This window comes from Crinia signifera, chromosome 4 (assembly GCF_055691185.1).
Source record: "Crinia signifera chromosome 4, ASM5569118v1, whole genome shotgun sequence".
In the NCBI taxonomy this organism is placed as follows: domain Eukaryota; kingdom Metazoa; phylum Chordata; class Amphibia; order Anura; family Myobatrachidae; genus Crinia; species Crinia signifera.
In genome coordinates, this window is record NC_139220.1 from 318,529,356 (window position 1) to 318,538,073 (window position 8,718).

General features: G+C 45.0%; 2 pseudogenes; one reads left to right on the forward strand and one right to left on the reverse strand.

The window, feature by feature from the left end:
* Nucleotides 1-364: 364 nt before the first annotated feature.
* On the reverse strand, nt 365-483 carry LOC146076115 (5S ribosomal RNA; annotated as a pseudogene).
* Nucleotides 484-3,083: 2,600 nt separating this feature from the next.
* LOC146076116 (5S ribosomal RNA) lies at nt 3,084-3,202 on the forward strand (annotated as a pseudogene).
* Nucleotides 3,203-8,718: the final 5,516 nt, after the last annotated feature.

Genomic DNA, 8,718 nt, shown 5'->3' on the forward strand with positions numbered 1-8,718 from the left:
TTTTATTAAAGACTTTTGTTAAAATAGATGGCACATTGAGATAAAAAAATGGATTATTTTGGATTTAGTATGTGGTGTGATCCTTAAACTATAATTGTTAAGGAAAAAATTGTTATATCACACATTAATTTGTCATTTGTGCACTGTATTCTCAAAGGTACGATTACCAGTGATTATAGGCAGAAAAATGATTCAGTTCCCCTTAGAAATTTGCGTAGTCTTGTGCTGGAATTGCACAGTAGGTATACCAGGGTGGTTACCATACAGAAGGGCCTCGAACATAAATGGTCTCCACACAGACGCTCAATCTGGCAGTCATATACACAGCATGTTATTGAAGTAGCGATTCACCTCCCTTATATTTATATTGCCACACCTGGTCTTCCCCAGGGGTCTCCCACCTGGGTACTGTCCTGGCCCTCCACTGCTTGGCTTCCAAGTTCGGAGAGGGTTTGGGCAGTCCAGCGGGGTATGGTGGCAATATCTCAGGGTTAATTCGGTGTACTTCAATCAATCTGGGCTGTTGGGCTGCAGATAGAGTTGGCGCAACAGGCTTGAACCAGTGTATTTGAGAGGGGCAAACTATCTGAGCACAACCGATCACAATCACACAGGGTGTGCATATATATAAAATTCACAAAGAGTATAGCATTTCCAAGATATGGCACACTGTAGATAGGAAAGCCAACATATATATCTCAATGTCGATTATGCATTAGAAACAATTAGAGGCTTACAGCTGTCATATGGCACAGTAGAACAAAAAAAGCTATATATATGATAGTGAATCATTGAGACAAGCACGGTCGCACAAAAAATTATATATAAATATTCTCTCCCCGGTGTGTCAATGCAAATTATGACAGGTTAAGTGTGGAAAAGCCTGTAAAAATAATAGCAAGCTGTGGCTGGATGGGCCAGTATATACACACTGTTGCACAATCGATTGGACAGATAATTGGTGTTTGTCGGGCTGTGAGCCTAAGATGGTAAGGTCTACACAGGCTGCATTGGTTGACACAGTAAGATCCACCTTTGTGGGTAATATGAAAGTCAGTACTTGGATTATTGCTCCAGATGCAGATTGGTAGAGTAACATATGATTTAGACGTGATTGATACAAAGTTGCTTGATCGCTGTGGACAAAAGACAATCTGTTTGATTTTTAACACACTCAGTGTTGCCACAGGGTTGTTTGTGGGCTGCACATTTGTATAGTTAAGGGTACCAATGGTACAGAATCACAATTACTGGCTGCACGTGAAGTGGACACTCAGTTACATTGGTTGACACAGTGTGTGTTGACACACTGTGCCTGAATGTCCAGTATCAGACCCGCGGTAGCTAGTACCTGGAGCTTGCTTGGTTTAGCGCACTGGGGTAAAGGGTAGAGATTATTAATAAAGTGGGAGCACTTCCCAGCTGCACCTTGCAGTGGGAGATGCACCCATGTACCTGCTGCCGCTGCCTGTGTTAGCGGCTGACGGCGAAGTTCAGCACGTCGGGAGCTGCTGTGTGAGCCGGTGGGATGGAACGCCGGATTGGCGGAGGCTGCTTCCCCGTGCTGTCGGTAGTTAGAGCAATGCGAAGGGACGGGGAGCCGGACCCGCTGAAGATAGTTGTCCGGGTGCACACTTGGCTGGCCGGGGGTGGGTGAGGCGGCGGCTGGGACCCGTTTTGCTGCAGATTGATGCGAAAGGAGTGAGGCTGAAGGGGAACTGGCTGGCGGAACGGTGGACACGTGTTTCGCCTATAGGGCTTCTTCCTGCGGTGCCATTTCGAATGTCAAATGTCACCGCAGGAAGAAGCCCTATAGGCGAAACACGTGTCCACCGTTCCGCCAGCCAGTTCCCCTTCAGCCTCACTCCTTTCGCATCAATCTGCAGCAAAACGGGTCCCAGCCGCCGCCTCACCCACCCCCGGCCAGCCAAGTGTGCACCCGGACAACTATCTTCAGCGGGTCCGGCTCCCCGTCCCTTCGCATTGCTCTAACTACCGACAGCACGGGGAAGCAGCCTCCGCCAATCCGGCGTTCCATCCCACCGGCTCACACAGCAGCTCCCGACGTGCTGAACTTCGCCGTCAGCCGCTAACACAGGCAGCGGCAGCAGGTACATGGGTGCATCTCCCACTGCAAGGTGCAGCTGGGAAGTGCTCCCACTTTATTAATAATCTCTACCCTTTACCCCAGTGCGCTAAACCAAGCAAGCTCCAGGTACTAGCTACCGCGGGTCTGATACTGGACATTCAGGCACAGTGTGTCAACACACACTGTGTCAACCAATGTAACTGAGTGTCCACTTCACGTGCAGCCAGTAATTGTGATTCTGTACCATTGGTACCCTTAACTATACAAATGTGCAGCCCACAAACAACCCTGTGGCAACACTGAGTGTGTTAAAAATCAAACAGATTGTCTTTTGTCCACAGCGATCAAGCAACTTTGTATCAATCACGTCTAAATCATATGTTACTCTACCAATCTGCATCTGGAGCAATAATCCAAGTACTGACTTTCATATTACCCACAAAGGTGGATCTTACTGTGTCAACCAATGCAGCCTGTGTAGACCTTACCATCTTAGGCTCACAGCCCGACAAACACCAATTATCTGTCCAATCGATTGTGCAACAGTGTGTATATACTGGCCCATCCAGCCACAGCTTGCTATTATTTTTACAGGCTTTTCCACACTTAACCTGTCATAATTTGCATTGACACACCGGGGAGAGAATATTTATATATAATTTTTTGTGCGACCGTGCTTGTCTCAATGATTCACTATCATATATATAGCTTTTTTTGTTCTACTGTGCCATATGACAGCTGTAAGCCTCTAATTGTTTCTAATGCATAATCGACATTGAGATATATATGTTGGCTTTCCTATCTACAGTGTGCCATATCTTGGAAATGCTATACTCTTTGTGAATTTTATATATATGCACACCCTGTGTGATTGTGATCGGTTGTGCTCAGATAGTTTGCCCCTCTCAAATACACTGGTTCAAGCCTGTTGCGCCAACTCTATCTGCAGCCCAACAGCCCAGATTGATTGAAGTACACCGAATTAACCCTGAGATATTGCCACCATACCCCGCTGGACTGCCCAAACCCTCTCCGAACTTGGAAGCCAAGCAGTGGAGGGCCAGGACAGTACCCAGGTGGGAGACCCCTGGGGAAGACCAGGTGTGGCAATATAAATATAAGGGAGGTGAATCGCTACTTCAATAACATGCTGTGTATATGACTGCCAGATTGAGCGTCTGTGTGGAGACCATTTATGTTCGAGGCCCTTCTGTATGGTAACCACCCTGGTATACCTACTGTGCAATTCCAGCACAAGACTACGCAAATTTCTAAGGGGAACTGAATCATTTTTCTGCCTATAATCACTGGTAATCGTACCTTTGAGAATACAGTGCACAAATGACAAATTAATGTGTGATATAACAATTTTTTCCTTAACAATTATAGTTTAAGGATCACACCACATACTAAATCCAAAATAATCCATTTTTTTATCTCAATGTGCCATCTATTTTAACAAAAGTCTTTAATAAAAGCTATGTTTTAAAATAATCATCTAATCAAACTTAAAAGGAGTGCGCCCAAAAAGCGTTTTTTCTGTCTTTGTCAGCTCTTTTCTGACCAAAACCCCAGTGTATTAGCATTGAATCTAAACGCAGGGCGCACCGCCAACCCCACAACTACAAATAATTTTTCCTTGTAAGTAGTTTCTATAAGTTGGTTACATTACTTAATAAATTATCTATTTAGTCTGTGCGGATCTACACACCCTTGTTTATGATTATTAATAATAATAATAATAATAATAATAATATCAAATGCATATTGTCCCTTTGGCTTCTTCTTATTTGCATGATCTCACCCACTCCTCCTTCTCACGCTGCCTCTGACTGTGCCTCTTACTTCGACCTCAGCCAGATGAACTTCTCCTGCAGGAACTCTTCCCTCTTCTGCTCTGTCTCACTCCCCCATTCCTGACCTCAGACTCCCTCAACTTGTGCTCTTTTTCCCTACAAACAGGGAACAGAATAGTTCTCTCTTCGGTATCTGGTCCCTGGGTCGATAATGTCTAGGTCGACAGTCACTGGTTGGAACATTAACGATCGACAGTGACTACATCAACGTCTGAAAATGGTTGACATATCATAGTTGGGCAGCACCAACTGGTTAGCATTACTGCCTCACAGAGCTGAGGTCATGGGTTCAATACCCACCATGGACCTAACTGTATATTCTCCCCGTACTTGCGTGGGTTTTTTTCAGGGTACTCCAGTTTCCTCCCACAATCCAAAAATACACTGGGAGGCTAATTGGCTTTCAATAAAAATTAACCCTAGCATGTCTGTGTGTGCGTGTACATGTGGTAGGGAATATAGATTGTAAGCTCCACTGGGGCAGGGACTGATGTGACTGTTCAAATATTCTCTGTACAGCGCTGCAGAATATGTGTGCACTATATAAGAAACTATTGATAAATAAACAATAAATAAATAAATAGTTTGACATTGACAGAAGGTTTTTTTGAAAATGTATATCAAAATTGAAAATGTATATCAAAATTGCTTTTTTGAAAATTTATATCAAAATTGTCTATTAAATTAGTTTTTTATATCCCACAGTGTTTTAATTCGTCATAAAAAAACTAGCGTTGTGGATTTCTTGTTTATTGAGAAAGAGGAGGAGCACAAAAAGTGAAGGAGAGGAGGAGCAGAGAGAGAAAGAGGAGAGCTAAGGGGAAGAGAGGAAAGTGGAGGGTGAAAGAGAGAGAAGGTGAACAGAGGGAAACCGAGAGGAGAGTGGCAAGAGTTAGGGGGAGAAAGAAAGTAGAGTGGCAAGAGGGAGGAGGAGAAAGAGAGGAGAGTGGTGGGTGGGATGTAGGATGAAAAAGAGAGAGGAGAGTGGTGGAAGGGAGGGGAATCAAGAGAGACTGTAGGGTGGTAGGCAGGATACGAGAGAGAAGAAAGTGGTGGGAGGGAGCTGGAGAGTGTTATGAAGGAGGAAGGGGGGGAGTGGTGAGAGGGAGGGGGAGAGAGCAGAATGGCAGGAGGGGGAGAGAGGAAAGTGGTGGGAGGAGTGGTAAAGAGAGAAGAGTGATGGCAATGAGTGGGAGAGAGATTAGAGTGGGAGAGTGAGAGGAGAGAGATGGGAGTGGTGGAAGGGAGGGGGATAGAGGAGAGTGGTGGGAGGGAGGGAAAGAGAGAGAGAGACATTGGAGTGGCGAGCGGGTGGGAGGGAGGAGGAGAGAGAGGAGAGTGGTGGGAGGGAAGGGTAGAGAGAGATTAGAGTGGCGAGAGGGAGCAGGAGAGAGAGGAAAGTGGTGGCAGTGGGATAGAGGGCAGAGTGGCATAAGGGGGGGAAGTGACAGATAGGAGAGCGAGTAGGCAGCAGCAGCATGTCCTTTCCTGAGTGCAGGCAGCAGCAGCAGTGTATCTGACAGACAGGTTACGGTAAGTCAAGTGAGGAGAGGGGGACCCAGGGACCGGCCTGAAAATGAGTCCAGTACCCCAAAATTCCTGATGGCATCCTTGACTGGAAGGCACAGTGCACTAATGACCAGACAGACAGAAGCAGTCAGTACAGCAGTACAGACGGAGACTTGTTTCATTTTTAGAAGTTTTATGTAAAAATTCCCAGATTCCTTCATTTACATGCAAAATATCACCATGCAATAAACAGAGAATACATGTTATAATAGATCATTACTACATACAGCGCTGACACGTTTTACTTTTACAGAGCAGTATCTTTATCTTGAAGCATTTTGCTATGACACAAACATGCAATGCAACATGCAATACTGAGCGAAGTTGCAAATTCTATACAATGAAGAATATAAATTACAATTGGCATACAACAAACACCCCATAAGCACACACAGCATTGGTGGTTATTACAGTTCTGCACTATCTTGGGAGCTGGACAATGCTGGGTGATCAGAGGATGGTGCTGGTGATGGTATACTTACAGTACTGTAATGAATAACTATTATACAGTAATCACATTACAGTACCAATTACAGAACTAGAAAAATAATGAACGTTTGTGTATTGGTGTGTGACTAAGGACCATGAGCTCTGGGACCTTCACATCACAATGGTGATGTCCATGGCTGTAGCCTGGGCATCCGTAGCAGGCCATTGATTGCATTTTTAATCTGGGATATTTCAGGCTTCCCAAGACTGATCTTGTCTCCGCATCTTCTCAGTATCTCTTCCTTCAAATTGTCAGGCATTGCTATTTTCCCCTTATTTCCCTCAAAGTTGACACGCTTGACCCAAGACAGGTACGGTACATGAGGCACATGCGTTCGGAAGATGGCTCGTGTGTATGCCTGTAGAATTCCCTTACAATCATTGTAAATCATTCTGTCAATCTCATCGGAGATGTCTTTGAGAGGGATATCAGGCAAAACCAGACCACTGCTCAGTGGTGTAGATGTGCTGGACATGGCAAGTCTTCCAGGTGGTAGTCCACTACTGTTGTGCAATGTAGGAACTTCAGCATGAAAGTGGTCTGATGGAACTGGTGTATTGTCCATGTCAACATTTACATGATCAGGGGCTTTATCGATGTCCATTTCACCATAGTGTTGTATAACTTTGTCATTTGTATTCCTACTGGGATGGCCAACAGCAGTGCGCCATTCTTCCTTGGACTGGTGGATGGCTTGTTTCACAGTTTCTGCAACCGTGTCCTTCAAGCCTTCTCTGAAACCAGCTAGGTCTGCCTGTAGATGTCTCATCTCACCAAGAAGCTCTCTCACCATTCCAGCACAGCTGCACTTACAGTTGTCCACCTTTATACACTTGGGTTCCCTGTGCAGTGATTGTGCAGTCTCTTGTACAGGTGTAGTGTCCTGTGGCCGAAATGTGAAACATTCTTCATCCATTGTGCTTGTCACATCCATGTGTGTTGATCTCTCCTTGTGGACAACTGGGATCTTCCCTGTTGGCTTCACATTAATGACAGCAACAGATGACACTTCTTGCAGTATCTGTCTTTTTCCCTTCCCCTCGGATAGGACCATAGCAATTATCTTAGCATTGGATCTAGTCCTTGCAGTAATGTCATTTCCAGTTTTCTTCTCAAACAACTGTGGATTGGAAACATTTGGCTGTTCTGTGGTCGGTGTCTTGGCCCATGGGGGGACTCCGGATTCTGATATCTTATAGTATCTTCCACGAGGCATCTTTATCTTCTCTGATACAATACAATCTAAAATAGACAAGTATAGGTATAAATAAATAGGACAATATGGGACAATTACATTTGCTCATTATTGGTAACAAGGGCACATAGAGGCTCTAATTCAGCATAGCAAAAACAAAAACAAGAAGCGGCGTGTAATGTGAAAGAAAAATTAGATGATCATTACAAAGTTTAGTAAGATATAACATACAACAATAATAAATAAAACACCATGGTAAGTAACAGAGTAAAATTGACACCAACAAACCCAAAATAAGTTACATGGCCTGGAGACTCAGTTCCTAGAAGTACCCAAATTGGAATAACAAATGCAAGTAGATGTAAAATTGCCACCCCTATGCATGATGATAGAGACTTCGTGTCTACTTAAATGTCCATATTGTTGGCCCAATGCTGTTAGGAATCACCGGACACCCACAGCAAATTAATCAGCAGGTAGCTGGTATCTGATCCTTTATATTCCAAGTAAGGAAACAAGCAATGTGTGGCTTGTGGAGCACTAGGTGACAGTGTCCGTATTGCCTCTAGTGGAAGTGCCAGCAACTATAGGGGGAAGGCCGTTGGGTTGGTTCAGACTTCAATCAAGGATTTCAAACAGGTAGTGGTAGTTTTTTTTCCACCCTCTGAGTACACACCACCAACTTCCTGCATACCACCCCCTGCCTGCATAAACCACCCCCAGCCTGCATATACCACCCCCTGCCTGCACACCACCCCCTGCCTGCATATACCACCCTCAGCCTGCATCTACCACCCCAGCATGCATATACCAACCCCTGCCTGCACACCACCCCCTGCCTGCATATACCACCCTGAGCCTGCATATACCACCCCATGCCCTAATCCGACCCAATGCCTGTAAAGCACCCCCTGCCTGCATACCCCCTTGCCTACATACCATCCCCTGCCTGTATACCAACTCCTGCCTGTGTACCAACTCCTGCCTGTGTACCAACTCCTGCCTGTATACCACCCCCTGCTTGCATACCATCAACTGTCTGCATACCACCCCCTGTCTATATACCAACTCTTGCCTGTATAACACCCCCTGCAAGCATACCACTGCAGATGACCCTGGTACACGAGGCAAAAACCTGTGTTTTGGTGTCGGCGTAAAAGGGTTATAAGTAATAGACATTGCAGAAAATGGCCGCCTTAAGCTGTGGGCCTAGCTTTAAGACATTGCAGAACATGGCCGCCTTCAGCTGTGGCCTTCAACTTTGTAAATTGTGCATAAATTAAAGGTTATAGAAAAGCTTGGGTAAAAATTATCAGGTAAGACATTGCACAAAATGGCTGTCAGAGTGGTGCGTCATGTGTCAGCTGACCTACAGTGACCTATCAGCAGCACTCACATCAGAAAAGTGTGTCTAAGTACATGTATCTAGTATAAGTTGCAGACAAGGCTGCTAATGTTTATTGAACAATATAGATAGAAGCTAGCAAGAGGGAAAAGGCACAAAATGGCTGCCAAATGG